This window comes from Callorhinus ursinus, unplaced genomic scaffold (genome assembly GCF_003265705.2).
Source record: "Callorhinus ursinus isolate GAN/ISIS: 27379988/994484 unplaced genomic scaffold, GSC_fseal_2.0 scaffold37, whole genome shotgun sequence".
Classification (NCBI taxonomy): domain Eukaryota; kingdom Metazoa; phylum Chordata; class Mammalia; order Carnivora; family Otariidae; genus Callorhinus; species Callorhinus ursinus.
The window spans coordinates 1,701,836-1,724,271 of NW_027397099.1; the positions used below are offsets into that span (position 1 = coordinate 1,701,836).

Sequence of the window (22,436 nt, forward strand, 5' to 3'; positions counted from 1 at the left end):
ATCTTAAAAAAAAAAAGAAATTCATTTTGCCATACCACACCTCAGATCTGCTGGAATTGGAATCCACCAGGGTGGGAGCTGGGATTCTGTATGTTGATCAAGCAACCCCGGTGATCCTGTCATGGCCAGCCTGGCAATACCACACCCTCCACTGGGGAACAGCACTGTTTGCCTTCCTGCTTCAAGACAGATGCCTTTGCAGCACATGCCAAGTATCCACACTGCTGACTCCTGACACTGGTGCTGTCCCTTAGGTTGGAAGGAATAGGAAGAATGTCTATATTTGCCTGGAACTCCAGGGACCTCTGAGTCCTGACTTGCTTAATATTTCGCTTTGTCCAAACCTGAAAGATGCCAACAGTTCATCTTCCCTTTGGTTCCCACTCCCACTTCAGACGTGGTCCTCACCTCATAAAGTGCCATCAGTGGCAGATGGGAATTCTCACTCCTGATTCTGCTGAAGAGCTCTTGGGCTCTGGCACCACCTGAGATGCGTGAGTGGTTACCTTTGCGAGCTGGGTCTGGCAAAGTTAATCTATATGTGGCTCTAAAGGAGTGAACTTATTCTAACATGTAAACCTAAGCCACTCTAGAAAGACCTCAAGAGCCTAGCAAGGATCTCCCAAGCAAGTGCTTCTTGCCTCTATGAACCTTCCAAAACTGTAAAAAGTTTCCCCAACCTTGAAAATAAGGCCAGGGCAGTAGGTGATGGTGCAGTTAATAAGACCAGTGAGGGGGACAGGCAGTGATAGACTCAACTGCCTCTGATTTCCCCTCTGAAATTCCAGCCTCCACCTGAATTGTCTTAATGTTAGCAACTTCCTTAGGAACCATCTCTATGGGATGCTGGAGTACAGAGCGGCTTGCTTCTCCTTCTCCAAAGGAGTTGTTAGGTGCTCATGAGCGCATGGGCTCTGGAACCATGCTGCCTGGGTGACGCTACTATCACCAGCTGGGTGACCTCCGGCAAGTCCCTTAACATCTCCACATCTCAGTTCCCTCAACTGTAGGGTGGGTAGAATAATGGTGGCACTGACTTCCTGGAGTTGCTGGGAGGGCTGATGAGTTAATAAATGGAACACGTGTGGCAAGCGTCCAGCACATAAGCAAGCACTCACTAAGTGGTAGCTGTGATTATCTTGGTAACAACGCTGGTTTTAGCTCTCTCAAGGACTGTCTTCCATCATTTCTGGTAACATCCTCATTAAGGTGATGCTCAACAGCAGATCAAAAGCCCTTTGTGGCGTTTCTGATCATACTGGTACAATTAGATTTATACCCATCTATAATGGCTCTAGTTTATCTGTATCAGTTGTTCTCAACCCAAGGTGATTTTGTTCCCCAGGGGACATTGGTCAATGTCTAGAAACATTTTTGGTTGTCACCACTGGTGGAGTGGGTGTTACTGGCATCTAGTGGGGAGTGGCCTGGGATGCTGCTAAACCTCCTATAATGTACGGGAAAGCCCTCACCCCTGCCCCCAACAAAAATTCTCTGGTCCAAAATGTCAATATCACAGCTGTTAAGAGACCCTAGTCAGCACTCATCAGATGCTGAATACATGCAAGATGAAGAGCTGATGATTCGAACAGATTTCTCTTCTCTCCTCATTTAGTCACATTCAATCTTACTCAAACAGTATACCCCCAGGCCAAGCGTCCTGACTGGGGAGATGTCACAACCCCCCCAGGGCTCTTCTGGCACCCACTCAAGTCTTCTCAAAGGGAGTAAGCTGTGTGGCAGACATTATAAAAATACAGAGCAGCATCACAGGGGCCTGATGAGAGGAAGTGAGCAAAGCCAGGCTTCCTGGGACCAGTCATGCACTGGCCATACTGGTCTTGGCTTATATCTACCCTAATTTGGTCAGCTGTGGCCAGAAGAGAAGAGCTTAATGGGGGCAAAACATAGTCATTTAGAGCCTTGGGGAAGATGGGCAGGACAAATGAAGCCAGAAGCAGACACTGTGCTAGACAAATGAGCTGTCTAACATGTCTGGGAACAAAAGAATCACTCACAAATGTCAACACATTCCACAGGCACTGCAGGATTTAAACCGTGGCTCCCCAATCTTTTTTCCCTTATCACCTCCCCCGCTCAGCAAGCCTATGGTAGACACTTTTGTTCTAATCATCCTCTACCATGAACTATTAATACCACAAATAATACTGCATATTTTTAGGCAGTTTTTAATGGCCCTCCAAAGGGCCACAAATTGTTGTTATACCTATGTTTGTTGCCCCCCACAAACCACTTTTTATCCCGCTGGTGGCAACAGCAGTTCCACTGAGAATGCATGATCTAGACCACTGTCCCTGACACTTAGCTCCCTCCCCAGCTCCTCTCTATTTTCGTCAACATGTCTTTTGTTGTGCCCCCCAAACTATGTTCCTTGCTCTCACCAATAAGATGTGTACGTTGCTCAACCATAATTAAACGTGATTATGCAAAATAACACACTGTAAGGACCTATGAAAATGTTGCTTATAATAAATAACAGTAATAAATAATAATACAGGTGACTCTCATTGCCACCCTCCCTGCCAGCACCATTTACTATTTGGGATGGCTGCTGGCCCTATTTGCCTTGCCACATTTCACGATGGCTTCTTATGGTCCTGGAAGAACACACTGTTTGTTTTTCAAGTTTATGAGAAGAATTGAGAACAAGTGGAACAGACACATAGCACTGCTGTTCAAGAAGAATGAGGTGTATTTCAGAAAAAGTATGCTATTGTTCCACCCTAAATCAGTATGGATTTAAATGGCTAATGACAGATAATGTAAACATGTTGGATGAAAGGGATAAAGGCTCCTGTTCTTTTAAGTAGGGGTGAGGTGAACTCCTGATTACCTGAGCAAATGATGAGATAAACCTAACGATGAGACTTTAACAGATGCAGTTTATACACACACACACACACACACACACACACACACACACACACACAGCATTCTGAAAGCAAATAAGCTTGAAAAAGTTGACGAAACTAAATTTAACCAGATTTTCAAACTCAAGACCCTCAGAACTTCAAATACGTTCATGTGCATGATTGGAATGGAAAAGAGCAGATAGTGTCTCTCCCACCCTTCTTTGACCAAGGAGGGTTTTTTCCCCCCTCGGTATACCTATTAACATCTGTCAGGAGAATGTTTGGAGAAAGGCCAGCGTGAGAAATGCTGAGGTGTCTTCAGCAACCCTAACCCTGATGACCCCAATGCTCTGGTTTCTTTTTGCCTCCTCCCGAACTCAGGCCGGAAAACGCAGAATGGAGGAGATTGCACGCAGGCAGTTAATACTCAGGGGCTTTATGATCACCGACATCAATTTGTGACTACTTCACCACTCACCTACAACTCTTTCCCCCCTCAGCGTAAGAACTTCCCCGTTCGTCTTCTGGCCGCATACCTTCCCCTCCTCCCCAGAGAAAAAAGCCATCTGATACTGGACTTCTCCACTCCTCACTGCGAATGTCTGAAGCTCCCCAAGCATTCTGTCTTCCTCCTTATATTGTGTTACAAGATAGAGACTGTTCTGTCTCCGGTTGAAGGCCAGCCTCCCCACTATCAGAACTTTGGATTCTGTCCCCTCACCTTTTCAAGAACTGTGTATTTTTAGTATCCACTCCCTCTCGACTCAACTTCTCTTCAACGGAATCCTTCTCTTTGGATTTTTAAGTTCCTATACTCCCATCTTGAAAAAAATTCTCTCTCATTCCCATATCCTTATCCAACTACAGATCTTCTTCCACTTACAATGGGGTTAAACCTATCCTAGGTCAAAAATAGCATAAGTCAAAAATGCATGTAATATCCTTAACTGAACATCATAGCTTAGCCTGGCCTACCTTAAGCATTCTCAGAAAATTTACATTAGCCTACAGTTGGGCAAAATCATCTCCCACAAAACCTATTTTATAATAAAGAATATTTCCTTTAATTCATTGAATGCTGTATTGAAAGTGAAAAATGGAATGGTTGTATGGTACAGAATGCTTATCAGGGTATCGGCTCTTTACCCCCGCAATGGTGTGGCTGACTGGGAGCTGCAGCTCGCCGCCCCCGTCCAGACTCACAACAGAACTGAACCACGTATCACTAGTCTGAGAAAAGATAAAAATTCAAACTTTGATGTATGGTTCCTACTGAATGCATATTGTTTGCACACCATGATAAAGTCAAAAAATCATTAGGTTAAACAATCAGAAGTCGGAGACCATCTGTACTGGCCTCTCCTCACCTACACCCAAACTGCTCTTACGGGTTGTCCATAGCCCTCCGCTGTTTATTTTCTCATCTTCTACTTCCTCCTCCAACCACTTCAATCTGGATTTTGCCCCCTTATCTACACTGCTCTTGAGAACAAAATTCCATGTTACTCATTCACTCGATGGACATTTTCTAATTCTCATTTCACCTGAATTCTCAGCAACAAACATGATCAAGAACTTTTCCTTCTTGAGACACTATATCCTGGTTTTCTTCCTATTTCTCTAGCCACTTCTCAATTTTTTGTAGAACTATTTTCTTCTACCTAGCTATTAAATATTGGAGTGACTTAAGGCACAACATAGATCCTCTTCTTTTCCACTCTATGCTTTCTCTCTAGACTATCTCATTTATGCCCACGTAGTTTTTAAAAACCACCTACATGCAGATTATATATATAAATATATGTTTGATGTATATCTTCTCTGAGCTCCAGCTCTGTTAATCCAATCACCGATCGACATCTCTTGAATATCTCAAAAGATACCTCAGACTCAGTATGTCCAAACATCACGTTCATGATTTTCCCCTCCTCCAACCTAGACCATGCCAAACATCTTCAACCCTCCTGGGTCTCTTCCTCACCTTTTCAGCCTGTTGCCAAATCAAAAAACTGGACTTTGCCCTTGACTTCTTCCACCAGTCAATCACCAACAACTGTCGATTCTACCCCATCAACATTTCTTAAGTTCGCTTTCTTCCCTTTTCCTTGTCCCTCCAAATCCTCACCCTGTTTTGTTCATGCCATCACCATCTCTCTCCTGAAGCACTGACTGGTCTTCCTGCCTCCAAGCTTCCCACTTCAATACAATCTACATTGTACTGAAAGTCCAGAAAGTCCAAATTTCTTAATACAGTTTGGATAGCCTTTCGTGATCTGGCTCTTACATCCTTCCCTTGTCACTCCCTCTTAAACTGTACTTTCCTACCTTCTCAAATGTGTCGTTCTACCAGTGTGCCACCTATATGTCTGGATCTTAGATCATGCTATTTCTCCCACCTAGAATATGCTATTCTGTCCCACCCCCAACTTCTCTGGCTCATTATTTTTTAATTCCCTCTTAACTAAAACATCTCCTCTGGGAGTTTTTCCCAGCTTGACCCTTAGGCCTCTGTTCAGTGTCACCTGTACTGGCTTTCTACTATCACAGCACTTATTACAATACAATAAAACCACCCAATGTATGTGTCTTTGAGCTCTTTGAAGGCAGAGACTATCTTGTTCACTGTGCTATAACTGATGCCTAGCACAGTCCCTGGCATTCATTAAATGTTTAATAAATGAAACCTTGATCTTATCTGTATTCTATGTAAAGAGCTCATTCATTATGTAATACTTAGAAAAAAAGGCTAATCACAGAACCTTCTATTCTGAGAAACACAGCGACATGTTTAAAGATTCAGATAAGGGGCACCTGGGTGGCTCAGTCAGTTAAGTGTCTGTCTTTGGCTCAGGTCGTGATCCCAGGTCCTGGGATTGAGACCCGCACTGGGATCTCTGCTGCAGGGAGCCTGCTTCTCCTTCTCCCTCTGCCTGTCACTCTGCCTACTTGTGCTCTCTCTCTCTGTCAAATAAATAAAATATTAAAAAAATAAACATTCAGATAAGAAAGAACCACCATTTAAAAGTTTCCTGTTTGAGAGAAATAAGGGAAGTTGAATCTCAAAGCCAACAGCTCAGAAGTGCTGGGTCAAGTGGGGTGGCAGATGGGAGGCAGGGGATAAAGCAGAGATTCAGAAATTAAGTTGACATGTATTTCTAACAGTGATATTACTGTGGCAAGAGGAGCTGCAAATTATGCTGGTTTCTGAAGAGATGCTTGTGTTCACAGGGTGTAGCATATGAATGAATCAAGTGCCACCTGGAAGCATATGGCAAATATTTGCTTAGAGATTGCCTTCCAAATGGCTTTTAGCCAAATCTTTAAGCAGAAAAATTTACCAGTCTTAAGCTAGATGGAATAATAAAAAAGAAAACTAAAATTACTAAAATCAAAAAAATAAACTATGACAGAATGAAAAAAAAATGAAAAAAGGGATACAATTACAGAAAATCAGAAACTTGAAAAACAAGAATCTGTCATGAACAACTTTATGGTATTTGAAAATTTAGAGAAAATGGACATTTTAGTTTATTTAGGTGGGGAGGGGCAGAGGGAAAAGGAAAGAAAGAATCTTAAGCAGGCTCGACATGACCTGAGACAAAAGCAAGAGTTGGACACTTAACCTTCTGAGCTGCCCAGTCACCCTGAGAAAATGGATATTTTTTTTTATAAACTATTTAAGTTATTACCAGTTTCTTACTGTTTTATTTTATTTTATTTTATTTTATTTTAAGATTTTATTTATTTATTTGAGAGAGAGAATGAAATAGAGAGAGAGAGCATGAGAGGGGGGAGAGTCCGAGGGAGAAGCAGACTCCCTGCTGAGCAGGGAGCCCGAAGCGGGACTCGATCCCAGGACTCCAGGATCATGACCTGAGCCGAAGGCAGTCGCTCAACCAACTGAGCCACCCAGGCGCCCGAGAAAATGGATATTTTAAAGAAAGATGTAATTTATTAAGTTGACTATGGAAGAAATAGAAAATAAAAGTAGGCTTGTAGCTTATAATCATGAAAGAAATTGAATCAGTATCTTAAAATCTACCACCTATTGTAGTTTGATTGCTCATGTAGCTTGACTTCTGAAAAAGAATAACTGCTGAATTACACTTGCATTACTATTTCCAATCAGTGACAATTCAGTTTTTCATCAGAAATGAATAAATTGACATTCTGATATCTAAATTGAATAAGAAGCAAAGAATCCTAAGACTCATGCTGACTCCTAAGCATGGCAGTTGAATCCCTATTGAGTCCCACAGGTGGTCATGGTTCCCTTTGTGTTTAAGTCTTACATCCTTTATTTAGGGGATTTCCTTAGAAAAAGAAAAAAAAAGTTCTTTAAAAAATTTTCCTGAAAGGGATGTGCAAATAAAAAATTTAAGAAAATCAAGCTGAACAGATATCTAAAGAAAATGGAAATGAATAAGAAGATATCAAGGCTTAAACCTTATTACATTTAAATGTGCTTCTTAAGAAAACCTGGAAATCTGGAATTTTCAAAAAAAATGATGTATAGAAGGAAACACCTCAAAACTTTTAAACCTAAGCTCTCATGAAGCTTATTTATCAAAATCTCAACTGAAGAGTCAAATTAATATACATAAAAAAGTGATTCTTAAACTTAACTAGATAGTTCACTTTAATTCCATATATGAATTAGAAATAACTAGAAAATTTATTAATAATTTTACTATGTATTAAATTGAGCTACATGAAATTGTATACGAAATGATATTTTATCATTTGAACATACAAAAAAATGGCAACTCTATATGACCCAATGTGTTTATTAAAGGAGAAGAAAAAGGTGTCCAGACTACTCTGAACTATTTTTAGTTGTTTGGTTAAAATTTGTTACTAATTATTGTCTTTTATTCTGTTTTAATACTCCCTGCAAAAAAGCAAGAATTGGTGCAAATGGTTTATGAGAACATTGCAGGAGACATATTTAAAGTGGAGAGAATTCTATTTACTGCAATTTGTTTTATTTAAAAGTTAAGACAAAGATCACCATTATTCAAATCTTGCATTATTCAAACCTTATTCAAGACAGCAGTTGCAGAACACTGTACTGGGCAGGAATGTAGTTTGGTACCCAAAACTAAAGAACATATAATCAAGTAATATGAACTTCTACAAATGTATTAATTGGAAATCAAAGGAATGTCAATAATTAGAACTGGTTTTATGGAAGTAGATGAACTGACATTGGTATTGAAGGTCACCTAAGATTTCAGATAGGTGAAAACCATTAGCAAACACAAACACAGTGATGAATATGGCTAGTTTGAGATCAAAGATCTTCTGTCTAAGACAATTTGTTGGAGAATATTGATAGAAAAGAGTCACAATGAAAGGAGGGGCCAGGTGGTTTTTTTCCAGTGCCTGACTGTCTAAAGATCTCTAGGAAGGTAATTACACCAAGAAAGTAATATTTTAGGGAGACTAATCTGGTAATGGCAAGCAGGATAGCTTTCAGCAGAGAAAGACAGGAGTCGATGAGATCAGTTAGGACAGTCCTGCCATGATCTGCATGAGAAGATAAAAAGTCCAGGACTAGGGTGACAGATGATAGTGGAAATAAAGGGGACAAAAAGAAGCCAACAGAAATTTTGAAAAGAGACCTGGCAGTGTTGGTGGCATAAGGAATACAAATCAACACTGCAGGCTTCTCCCTTTTCAGATACCTTCACCAAGAAGTGATGTCCCATGTAAACACTTTTTGTTTTTGTACAGTGCTGTACATATATTTGGTCCTCAGTATATGAGTAAGTTCTCATCTTTATATTAGAGGCCAAATATTTGTGTTTTCAATGCTTCAATACTTTCAGTATTTCTATTAATGTCTGTTTTGGAATAGAACCTAAACTAGTCTTTTTTTTTAAAATTAATAAATAAAATAAAATTACTAAAATCAAGAATGAAAGCAGGGATATTACTACTGACTTTACAAAAATAAAAAAGATGGTAAAGGGATGCTATGAACAACCATATGCTAACAAATTAGATAAAAGACAAAATGAACAAAGTCCTAGAAAGACACAAACTACCAAAAATAACTCAAAAAGAAATAGAAAGTCTGGAAAGACTGACAACAAGTAAAGAGACTGAATAAGTAATTTAAAACTTCCCACAAAGAAAATCCCAAGCCCAAATGGCTTTACTGATAGACTTCACCAAACATTTAAAGAATTAATATGAATCCTCTTGAACTCTTCCAAAATAAAGAAGAGGAGGAAGTATCTCCCACCTGTTATATAAGGCCAGTGTTACTCTGAGACAAAAACCAGAAAAACATGTTACAAAACCCCCTACTTAACACTATCTCTTATAAATATAGGTGCAAAAGCCTCAACAAATACTAGTCAACTGAATCTAACAACATGTAAGAAGGACTGTACACCATGACTAAGTGGGAATTATCCCAGGAATGTAAGGTTGATTATACACCAGAAAATCAAGTAATGCAACACATCACACTAACAGAATATAAAAACAAAACCTGGGGCACCTAGGTGGTTCAGCTGATTGTTTGACTCTTGATTTCGGCTGAGGCCATGATCTCAGGGTTGTGAGACTGAGCCCCAAGTTGGGCTCCATGCCGAGCATGGAACCTACTTAAGAATCTCTCTTTCCCTCTGCCCCTCCCTGCCAGCTTATGTGCACGCTGGTGCACATTCTCTCTCTAAAAAAAAAAAAAAAAAAAAAAAAAACAAAAAAAAATTTGATAATCTCAATAGATGTAAAAAAAAAAAAAAGTACTTGACAAAATCCAAAAGCCTTTCATGATTACAATAATCAATAAACTAAAAATAGTAGGGAACTTCCTCAAACTGGAAAAAGGGCATCTATTAAAAGCCCACAGATAACATCATACCTAATGGTAAAAGAATGAATGCTCCCTCCACCCCCAAGATCAAGAACAAGACAAGGATGTCCATTCTCACCCTTTTATTTCATAATGCATTGGAGGTTCTATGAAGGTCAAGTGGGCAAGAAATAAAATGTATCCAGATTGGAAAGGAAGATGTAAAATGATCTCTATTTGCAGATAACATGATCTTATATATAGAAAATCCTAAGGAATCCACTAAAAAAATATTAGAATAAAGGAGTTTAGCAAGGTTGCAGGATACAAGGTCAGTAAACAAATACCAATTCTATTTTTATACACTAGCAAACAATCCAAAATGTCATCTGGCTTCTTTGCAGAAATTGCCAAGCTGATCCTAAAATATTGTGGGGAAGAAGTCCCAATTTCAAAACTTACTACAAAGCTCCAGTAATTAAGACAGTATGGATGGCTCAGTCAGTAGAACATGCAACTCTTGATCTCAGGGTTGTGAGTTTGTGCCCCACGTTGGGTGTAGAGATTACTTAAAAATAAAATCTTAGGGACGCCTGGGTGGCTCAGCTGGTTAAGCATCCAACTCTCAATTTTGGCTCAGGTCATGATCTCAGTGTCATGAGACCGAGCCCCTTGTCAGGTTCTGTGCTGGGCATGGAACCTGCTTAAGATTCTCTCTCTCTCTCCCTCTGCCCGTCCCCCCCCCCGCCCCACTCGCATACACATGCACTCTTTCTCTCTCTCAAAAATAAATAAATAGATAATAAAATCTTTTAAAAAAAGACAATATAGTACTGGTATAAAGATAGACAAATAGATCAATGGAATAGAATAGAGAGTCCAAAAATGAACCTTTGCATATATGGTCAAATAATCTTTGACAAGGGTGCCAAGACCACTCAATGGGGAAAGAATAGTCTTTTCAACAAATGGCACTGGGACAATTAGATATCCATATGTAAAAGGATGAAGTTGGACCCCTACCTCACACCATATAAAAAAATTAACTCAGATGAATCACAGGCCTATATATAAGAGTTAAGACTAGGGAGGGTATGTGCTATGGTGAGCGCTGTGAATTGTGTAAGACTGTTGAATCACAGATCTGTACCTCTGAAACAAGTAATACAATATATGTTATAAAAAAAAAAGAAGAAGAAGAAGATAGCAGGAGGGGAAGAATGAAACGGGGGAAATCGGAGGAGGAGACAAACCATGAGAGATGATGGACTCTGAAAAACAAACAGGTTTCTAGAGGGGAACGGGGTGGGAGGATGGGTTAGCCTGGTGATGGGTATTAAAGAGGGCACGTTCTGCATGGAGCACTGGGTGTTATACGCAAACAATAAATCATGGAACACTACATCAAAAACTAATGATGTAATGTATGGTGATTAACATAACAATAAAAATTTTTTAAAAAAGAGTTAAGACTATAAAATCCTTAGAAGAAAACATAAAAGTAAATCTTCATGATCTTTGATTAGGCAATAGTTTCTTAGATATGACACCAAAAGCACAAGCAACAAAAGGAATAAGAGATAAGTTGGACTTCATCAAAATTAAAAACTTCTATGCTTCAAAGGACACCATCAAGAGGGGGAAAAGATAACCCACAGAATGGGAGAAAATATTTGCAAATCATACATCTGATAAGGAACTTGTATCTGGAATATACAAAGAACTGTTATACTTCAACAATAAAAAGAAAAATTATCCAATTTAAAAATGGGCAAAGGATGCAAACAGACATTTCTCCAAAGAAGATATATAAATGGTCAATGCACACATGAAAAAGATGCTCAAAATCATTAGTCAGTGGGGAAACACAAACCAAAGCCACAATTAGATACCTACTATGATGGCTGACATCAAAAAGGCAAATAATAAATGTTTTGTAGTTCCTCAAAAGGTTAAACATACAGTCACCATATGACATACGAGATTTCTTTTGGAGGTGATAAAAAGTGTTCTAAAATTGATGGAGGTAATGGTTACACAATGCTGTAAATATACTAAAAACCACTGAATTGTATACTTAATTTTTTTAAAGACTTTGAGAGAGAGCGTACAAAGGAGTGGGGGTGGGGGGAGTCGGGGAGAGGGAGAAGTATACTCCCCGCTGAGCAGGGAGCCCAACAATGCAGGCCCATCCCAGGATCCTGAGATCATGACCTGAGCCTGAGGCAGACGCTTAACCAACCAACTGAGCCACCCAGATGCCCCTGAATTATATACTTTAAATGGATAAATTGTATAGGAATTACATCTCAGAAAGCTATTAAAACAAAAAGAGAAATCTCCAGGGGCTTCCCAGCCCACACAGTCTCTCTCTCTTCATTCACTCACTTCTATCCATGTTCTCTTCCTTCTGCCAATTTTCTGGCCCTTGCACCTCTAGTTTATACTTAGAACATTCTACCCCAAATTATCTCGAGCTGATCTCCTTCTCATTATTTAGTCTCAATTCAAATGAATCCTCTTCAGAGACATTTTCCCACAAGGCTCCCTGCAAATGATGTCTTGTTTATTCTGTCCATGAACAAAAATTAGTTGAAGTGACTCAGAGGTTAGACTGACTCAGATATTTAGCTGATGTGTATCAGGCAGTCCCTCAAAATGACATAACTGCCAGAGCTAAAGCAGAATTGGAGTCTTTATATATAGGGCACAGAAGAGAGGGGCCTATGGATCGGATATTTTCCCAGTTGCAATTTTCTTTATCTGTAATTGCTGCAAAACTTTGCAGCTGGAATGGATGGGTTGTGTTGGGGTTTTCATGCTTCTTTCTCATGATTGTTGATGCACTCTTACTTTGGTAGCTGTTGAAACAGTTCTTTTGAGAGCTATCTTTGTAAGGCCTGTGAGTCATGCTAGTTAAGGTCCAAGGGAAGGGGAGGTAGAAAGGAGAAGACAGGGGGAAGGAAAGGAGAGAGAAAGAGAGAAAAAGGAAGGGAGGTAAAGATTAAAACAAAGAAAACCAGGGTCTGTTTTCTTTCATAATTCTTTATAATGCTTCTCAGTACATAAAGTTGTCTTAGTTATTTGCATGTTTATTTTCCATCATGCATCCTCTGACAGGATGTTTCCACCTTGTTTGCCCACATAGCAGATGCTCAATAAATATCTGATGGCTGACTGAACAAATTCCACATCAACATGATAAATCCAAGAGGAAAGAATGAGAAAACTGTTTGAGACTTTCTAACCACACCTTTCATTTCTCATGACTATAACTAACTTCTAAGACAGCTATAAGCTGAGTCTCCATTGCCTGGGTGCTTATCAAAGTTACGAATTCTTGAGCTGCCCCTCCACCGACTGGTTCATCTGTGCTTTTAACTACACATCTGCCTTGCCTAGAGAAACAAATGTATTTTAAAAATGGTAAGATCAAAGTCTGTATAACAGTCTGTGCAGTGCTTCCACTTGGGGACCTCTGTTTAAGAAAAAGAAGAGAGGCGGGCGCCTGGGTGGCTCAGTCGTTAAGCATCTGCCTTCGGCTCAGGTCCTGATCCCCGCATCGGGCTCCCTGCTCGGCCGGAAGCCTGTTTCTCCCTCTCCCACTCCCCCTGCTTGTGTTCCTGCTCTCCCTGTCTCTCTCTGTCAAATAAATAAATAAAATCTTTAAAAAAAAAAAAAAAAGAAAGAAAAAGAAGAGAGGCTCTCAAAAAATAAAACTCAAAAGTTATTCCAAAGCTTTGAATATGGTTCGTTTTTAGATAATATTAAGGGATTCTTATTTTTTTTAAGATTTTATTTATTTATTTGACAGAGAGAAACACAGCGAGAGAGGAAACACAAGCAGGGGGAGTGGGAAAGGGAGAAGCAGGCTTCTGGCCAAGCAGGGAGCCCGATGCGGGGATCGATCCCAGGACCCTGGGATCATGACCTGAGCCGAAGGCAGTGGCTTAACCAACTGAGCCACCCAGGCGCCCCAGGGATTATTTTTAATTTTGTTAGATGTTACAATGTTATCATGGTTGTGTTGTATGTCTGTATAAATATATGTATGTATAAATATAAATACAAGCATACATACATAGTCTTTGTTAATGATGTACCATACTAAAGTACTTACGGATGAATTTATATATCTTGGATTTGCTTTAAAATGCCCCAGAAAAGGGGAAAACAAATTGGCAAAATGGTGATAGTTTAGGGAACTGGATGGTGAATACACTGAGATTCATCATATTACCTTCTCCACTCTTCTCTTTGAAGTTTCATAATAAAATATTCTTTTTGGGATGCCTGGGTGGCTCAGTCGATTAAGAGTATGCCTTCGGCTCAGGTCATGATCCCAGGGTCCTGGATTGAAGTCCCACATCGGGCTCCTTGCTCAGCAGGAAGCCTGCTTCTCCCTCTGCCTGCCACTCCCCCTTCTTGTACTCTCCCACTCTCTCTCTCTGGAAAATAAATAAATAAATAAAATCTTTAATAAAAAAATAAAACTCTTTAAAAAAAATAGTCTCAACTTAGTGATAACTACCAATCCCCCCAAGAGGCACTTGTGGTGGGAAAGTATAGTCAGAAATATTGTGTATTTGCCCCAAAGTGAATGTTGAAGGGGAATGGGCAGGCAATAAGGTTTATGGGCCAGACCCTTTGGGTACATTCCTTCATTTAATACCCTTCACAACTTTCTTAGGTTAATGCCACCTTAACTATGTGATTGAATTTAGCATCACTAATCATGGGACAAACTGGTATTGCATGCCTCCTGGTGGAGTGTAAGGAGAAGTACAAACCATCATTGAAGTCCTCCTGCCAAAAAATGTTTAACCTGAATCTAATCATGAGGAAGCCGTCAAGTACTGAACATGGATATTCTACAGACAGTGGGCCTGGACACTTCAAAACTGCCAATATCGGAAGCCGTCAAGTACTGAACATGGATATTCTACAGACAGTGGGCCTGGACACTTCAAAACTGCCAATATCATAAAAGACAAACATTTTTTAAAGACAAGTGTATTGTTTAAATTAAAGAAGACTAAAGAGCTAGGACATCAAAATGCAATGGGATTGGATCCAATCTTGATTGGATCCTAGATTCAACAAAGAAAGGCTGAAAAAAGACACTATGGGGACAACCAAAAACTTTCAAAATGGACAATGTATTAGATAAAATTTTTGAAAAAATATTAAACGTAATGAGTGTGACAAAAAAATAATAACTTTTGAAGTTGGTGGTAACCCTCTTTTAGAGACTGGGAAACTAAGCCTCAGAGAAATAAAGGGATTTGCCCAAGAATCCACAGCTGGCAAATGGCAGCACCCAAACAGGCTCAGATCTCCCTGCCTCCAGAGCATAAGCTCTTGGCTGGTGGATGCTTCCTCCTCTGCAGCATCCCCAGGAAGTGAGAGATAGGACTGTGATCTACATTATCTCCCAGGGTATGGTAGTAGCTAAAGGTGGTAAAGAGGCCCCTCACTCTTGCCATGGCACCGCAGTAATTCATTGATTCAGAATTTAATTGCTGTGTGACAATGATAAGCGAAAACAGGCCAGTTCCCAGACTCAGGATGCTTACAGCCTAATGAAGGAAACGAATGTTAATCAAATGTTGGAACCACTCAAGGAAATATATAATAACAAAAGAAGGTAAGAACAATGAAGAAGGGGCGCCTGGATGGCTCAGTCGTTAAGCATCTGCCTTTGGCTCAGGTCACGATCCCGGGGTCCTGGGATCCCTGCTCCGCGGGAAGCCTGCTTCTCCCTCTCCCACTCCCCCTGCTTGTGTAACCTCTCTCGCTGTCTTGCTCTCTCTGTCAAGTAAATAAATAAAATCTTAAAAAAAAAAAAAAAAGAACAATGACGAAAAGAAGGCTGACCTAAGCTGAGGATCTACGGAAGACTTCTATGAGTTGTGCTTTGAAAAATGAATCAAAGTTAATGATACAGACAGAGGGAAGAGTGTGAGCAAAAGGCTGATGGCAAGGACTGCGCAGTAGGAAAGCCCCAAAAGCTAGCAGGAACCTGATGCAAGGTGAAAATGGAGGAAAGCAGGCAGGACCAGACAATGCAGGACCCCGAAGGCCATGCTAGGGATTCTGTTTGATTTTATTTTATTTTATTTTTTTCAAAGATTTTATTTATCCATTCATGAGAGACAGAGAGAGAGAGAGAAGCAGAGGGAGAAGCAGGCTCCCCGCCGAGCAGGGAGCCCGATGCAGGACTCGATCCCAGGACCCCGGGATCATGACCCGAGCCGAAGGCAGATGCCTAACCATCTGAGCCACCCAGGCGCCCTCTGTTTGATTTTAAAAGCAATGGAAAGTTATTATTTAAGCAGGTGACAAAATCAGATTTCAAGTTAAAAAGCAACAACACTTCAGCTGCAATGTTGAGAGGATGGCAGAGCAGAACAATTGTTTTTAGACCAGTTAAGAAATTGTAGCAGCCAGTGGTAATGTGGATTAGAGTGAGCAGTCTATAGAGATGGAAATGGCCAGATCTAAGGGATATTTGAGAGTATATGGGGCAATTCAAGTGAAGAGGTGTTGAAGATGACTCTTAGGTTTCTAGTTTGTGCCTTTGGGATGGAGATGCCATTTCCTGAGAGAGGGAACAGCGGAAGAAGGCCAGATTTGGGAAGACACAAGTGGAAATGAGGAATTGGTGGTACTTTTTAGATGGGAGAAGGGAGTTGGATGTGCAAGTCTGAAGTTCAGAAGTCTAGACTAGAAATGTACATTTGGGAGTCATCAAATTATGGTTACTGAAATATGGATAAGATGGCCTCAGAAAGGGAGGAGTTAGTCCATGGGAACCCCTGGGATTGGATGGTTCTTAAAAAGAAGGCAGCTGAGGCAGAAATATTGGAAAGGAGCTGTGGAAGGGGGAGGGCTGAGTGTGGAGCCTGAGCGAGAAGTGGTGGGCTGGGGGAGAGCCTTAGTGTCATTCTCACAACTTCTAGAAGTGCTGCATTCTGCCAGCAATGGCATCATTTTCACTAGTGTTAGAGGATGGCTGATGTTCTTTTCCACCTGGTGGGCTCTCCCATTCACCCTCCAGACAAGCCTCTGCTGGCAGCCTCCACATCTGCTGCCACTGATTCATGGGGAAAGTTGCTCTATCCCTGGGCTCCTCTCCTGGTGTCCTCCAAGTAAGCAATTAACTTATTTATTAACTAATCCCTTAGCGATGGGCAAAATTGATGGGCTACAATTATGATATAACCATACTATGGAATACTATGTAGCAGGAGAAAGAGAGAGAGAGAGAAATTTGTCTGTGTGCATATATGGAAAGCTCCCAAATTCATATATATTATACATACACACACATACATTATATATATTATACATACACACACATACATTATATATATTATACATACACACATACATTATATATATTATACATACACACACATACATTATATATATTATACATACACACACATACATTATATATATTATACATACACACACATACACATATATGTATATTTAAAGAAAAAAGACAAAGTACAAGACCTGGATTCATGCTGTCTTTTATATTAAGGGGAGAATATATAAACCTGTATTCAAATTTGTTTATATACACCTATATTCCATGGAAGGATACATGAGACACTAAAAACATGAGACACTAAAAACAATGACCCCATAGGGAATAAGGCAGGTTGGATTGGAGATGAGGAATAAGGATGAAAGGAAGACTTTTACTACATGACTCTTCATACTTAAAATTTTCTGAGCCTTATGACTATATCATCTATTTAAAAAATTAAATTAAAAAGCCTGGAAAAATGCCACTTTCCAATATAAGTTTCATGAGTTCCATATTCTATATTTTTTAATAAAACTGATTTTGGGGGTGCCTAGGTGGCTCAGTCAGTTAGGCATCTGCCTTCAGCTCAGGTCATGATCTCCAGGTCCTGGGATCGAGTCCCGCATCAGGCTCCCTGCTCAGTGGGGAGTGTGCTTCTCCCTTTCCCTCTGCCTCTCCCCTCCACTTGTGCTCTCTCTCTCTTTCAAATGAATAATGAATAAATAAAATCTTAAAAAAAAAGAAAAAAGAAACTGATTTTGGCTAGTGTGATATTTTTATAAATAATTTTTTAAGATAATTGTAGATTCCCAGGCAGTTGAGAGAAATAATACAGAAGGATCCAATATACTTTTCACCTAGGTTCCCCCTATAATGATAACATCTTATAAAGCTGTAATACAATATCACAACCAGGATATTAACATTAATACAGTCAAGATACAGACAATTTCCATCACTATTATGTGCCATTTTAAAAATACTGAAGATGCATGATTTATTAAATGAAATAACATATTTTACAAATCAATGTATCTAGTATAATCCCATAATTTTAAAAAAATCTAGAAGGAAATCCAGCACAGCCAAATAGGAATAGTGATCATCTCTAGGCATGAGGATTATAGGTGGTTTAACTTTTTCTTTTTTCCTTTATAGTTTTATAGTTGTTTTCTTTTCTTTTTCTTTTCTTTATTTCTTTTTTTTAGAGGTAAAATTCACATAATATACAATTAACCATTTAAAACTGTACAATTCAGTGGCATTTTTTTGTATTTACGATGTTGTGCAACCACCTCTCAATTTCAAACTGTTTCATTGCCCCAGAAGAATACCCCATATCCATTAAGTTATCACTCCCTATCCCCCCCAATCCCCTCTAACAATCTCTAATCTGCTTTTTGTCTCTATAGATTTGCCTTTTCTGGATATTCCATACAGAAGGAATTATACAATATGTGACCTTTTGTGTCTGGCTTCTTTTATTTAGCATATTTTCAAGGCTCATCCAAGTTGTATCATGTATCAGTACTTCATTCCTTTTTATAGCTAAATGATATTCCATTATATGTATATACCATAATTTGTTTCTCTATTCATCTGTTGATGGACATTTGAGTTGTTTCCACCTTTTGGCTATTGTAACTAGAGCTGCCAAGGATATTTATGAACAAGGTTTTATTTACATTCCTTTTTGCAATTATTTTGGATATATATAAACCTAGAAGTAGAATTCTAGTAGTTGTATATCTTTTCAAGGAATCAACAAACTGTTTTCCACAGCAACTGTACCATTTTACATTCCTACCACCAACATATAAGAGTTCCATTTTCTCCATGGCCTTGCCAATACTTGTTACTTTATTGTTTGTTTTTGTTAGTCATTTCAGTGGGTGAGAAGTGATATTACACTGTGGTTTTGATTTGCATTTCCTTAATGACCAATGATGATGTCAAACATCTTATAAGCTTGTTGGCCACTGCATATGTTTTTTTGGAGAAATGTCTATTCGAGGGTATGTTTTTTTTCCAAGATTTTATTTTTAAGTAATCTCTACACCCAACGTGGGGCTTGAACTCACAACCCTGAGATCAAGAGTCACATGCTCTACCGACTGAGCCAGCCAGGTGCCCCGAGGATGTATGATTTTTACTTGTATCATTAATGATGTATTTTAAAACAAAGGGATTAAATTTTGTATTACTGTTTCTGAATAGAATTTTCTCTTCTTACTGATTAAAATATCAAAATGGGGGGCACCTGGGTGGCACAGTCAGTTAAGCATTGGACTCTCGATTTCAGCTCAGGTCATGATCTTGGGGTCGTGAGATCATGCCCCTGTCAGGCTCCACACTGAGCGCAGAGTCTGAGATTCTTTCTCCCTCTGCCCCTCCCCCCACTCACGTGCTTGCTCACTCTCTCTCAAATAAGTAAAATCATAAAATCTTTAATAAAAAAATTCAAAATGATATCTTATTGCATTAATTAAGGTAACGATAGCTGCTATAACAATTGAATCCCCAAATGTTTGATGGCTCAAACACAAAAGAAGTTTTTTTCTTGTTCAAATAAAGCCCAACATGTTCAGTAAATGGCTTTCTTAAACAGCAATGCAGACCCTTAAGGTCCTTTTATATGTGCTCTGCCAACTTCAGCTCAAGGCTTCTAAGGAGTCACTGGTCCAGTATTTGTAAAGGGTTGCTGATGCAGTGCTGAGGGCCCAGTGAGGCCGAAGACCATTAACCAATGGCACCAATTTATCTTATTTTTATTTTAAGTATAGAGATGGAGAAGGCTCACAGATTAATCCCAGGTAGAGGCTTTGCGTGGTAAATGCTATAGAAAGATAAGGAATTGGAGAAGCTTAAGTAGCTGGCAAGAATGTGGGTGAGTGTTGCACCATGGGGTATACACAGAAAGAAGAGTAACAGTGCAAGAGAGTGAATGGACCAGGAGAAAGACATGGAGAGATTAGAGGGCTGAACAAAGTCAAGGTGTAAACTTGTGAGAGAGTTGGAGGGCAAGCAGGTTGAGAGGAGTATACAATGCATCAAGGTTTAAGACTCCTAAAATGGTCTAGTTCAGGATGATGATGAAAAAACAAAGGTGCGGCTATGGGAATGGGTGGCCAAAAGTGGGTAGGATTTATAGCAGCTCGGGTTTAAGACAGGCAGGAGGCCTTGAGGTTAGGGTGTGGGTTAGTTAGGTCATCCACAGAAATGTTGAAATGTCCCACATGTCAAGGCCCTAAGTAAACAAAGGAGAGTGCACAGAAAGGGTATAAAGTAATGTAGCCTATATTTTAAAGAAGGATAATTATCGCAGAACTCTCTCAGAGAGTTTAAACTGGCTCTAGGCATGGCAGTGTCTCTGGGGGAACAGCCAAGTTATAGTTAAGGCAAAGAGGTAAAGGAACATTTTAAAGAATTTGGGAATAACAAGGAAGTGTATCTGCATTGGAACAAGGATTCCTGCGGGAAAGAATGGAAGGAGGAAGCATCAGATTGGAGGGAGCTACAAGCATGGGAATTTCTGTCACCGTATCAGAAACTAGATAACGTGAAAATATTTGGCCTTCAAAACACTTAGATATGCTGGATCAAATTTAACAAACATTTTCAGATTCAGAGCGAAACTTGCAAGACAATAAGGGAATCTCCCAAGGAACACAAGTAAAGAGGGACTGAAAACTAGGATAGTTAGAGTACACTTGTGCTGGTACTAGTTCAGCAATCCAAGGGTTTGGATTTTAACACAAGGAGGGGAGGCGTTAGGCCCATGTAAGGCAGGGAGATAAAATTTAGACTATGCACCAAGTCAGGACTCTCCAAATGTTAAGCCTGAATGAAAAGATGGATTAAAAAAAAAAAAATCTTGGGACACCTGGGTGCCTCAGTTGGTTAAGCGGCTGCCTTCGGCTCAGGTCATGATCCCAGGGTCCTGGGATCGAGTCCCGCATCGGGCTCCTTGCTCCGCGGGGAGCCTGCTTCTCCCTCTGCCTGCAGCTCCCCCTGCTTGTGCTCTCTCTCTCTAGCAAATAAATAAATAAAATCTTTAAAAAAAAATCTTTCTTGGTTTGGCTTCTGGAAAGAAAAAACAAAACAAACAAACAAACAAAAAACCTCTCCCCCTGAGAATCTGTAACCATGGGCATTCCTTCACAGGGGTTTGTTGTTCAAATGTATTCTATCTGAATAGTCTGGGACCCCAAGTTGAGAAATTCACATGAAAAGGGGTTCCTGTCCAGGCATTTTAATACTGGAAAAGAAGGGGAGAACGGGTGTTAGAATACCTAGAAGTCTGCCACTTCAGTCTATATTTTTGTTGAAGAGAAATATGATCAACACAACACTTTCAAGGATAATAAAGGATTACACTAACATAAAATTGGAGGGAAACATGGACTCAAAATACAAGATCGAGAAAGAAAAGGAATAATGTAAAATTTCTAGTATCATCCCTGTTGAAAAACACATGTTGTAGAGCTAAATTCCATTTAAATGGACTTTTGGGGTTTAGAGGAACCAGTTAAATGACACCACAAGGAAGCAAACAAACCCACTTAGGGACATTTCACAGGACAACTATTTCTGCAACAAGTCAATGGCATGAAAAGATTTAAGAGAGATTTAAGAGACCTAAAGCCAGAAGTAAGGGGTGCCTGGGTGGCTCAGTTGGTTAAAGGTCTGCCTTTGGCTCAGGTCATGATCCCAGGGTCTTGGGATGGAGTCCCACATCAGGTTCCCTCCTCAGCGGGAAGCCTGCTTCTCCCTCTCCCTCTGCACCCACCCCACCTGCTCCTGCTTTCTCTCTCTCTCTCAAATAAATAAAATCTTTAAAAATTTTTTAAAAAATAAAAAATAAAGCTAAAAGTAATATTTGAACCTTGCTTGGATCCTAATTTGAATGAACCAACTATAAAAGACATTTTGGGTTTTTTTATTTTTTTTTATTTTTTTTAAAGATTTTATTTATTTATTTGAGAGAGAGAGAATGAGAGATAGAGAGCACGAGAGGGAAGAGGGTCAGAGGGAGAAGCAGACTCCCTGCTGAGCAGGGAGCCCGATGTGGGACTCGATCCCGGGACTCCAGGATCATGACCTGAGCCGAAGGCAGTCGCTTAACCAACTGAGCCACCCAGGCGCCCTATAAAAGACATTTTGAAGATAACTGAAGAGATCTGATTATTTGGTGCAATGTGGCACTGTGATTAAGCAATCAGGTTTTTAGAGATGTATACTGAGTGTATGAGGGAAAATGACATATGCCTAGGATTTACTTTATAATCCTTCAACAAAGAAAACAAGCAGGAAAGAAAAAGATACGGCAAAGTCTTGATAATGGATGATGGGTATATGGGTGTTGATTATACTCTTGTTTCTACTTTATATATGTTTAAAAATTTCAAGGTCAGAATTCAAAATTATTGAGAAC

The 22,436-nt window shown here is 39.7% G+C and overlaps 1 protein-coding gene across 2 annotated transcripts in view; it reads left to right on the plus strand.

Annotated features, from left to right (window-relative positions):
- Nucleotides 1-22,436, plus strand: part of CHST4 (carbohydrate sulfotransferase 4) — a 330,552-nt gene that overhangs the window by 2,496 nt on the left and 305,620 nt on the right. The window lies entirely within an intron of this gene.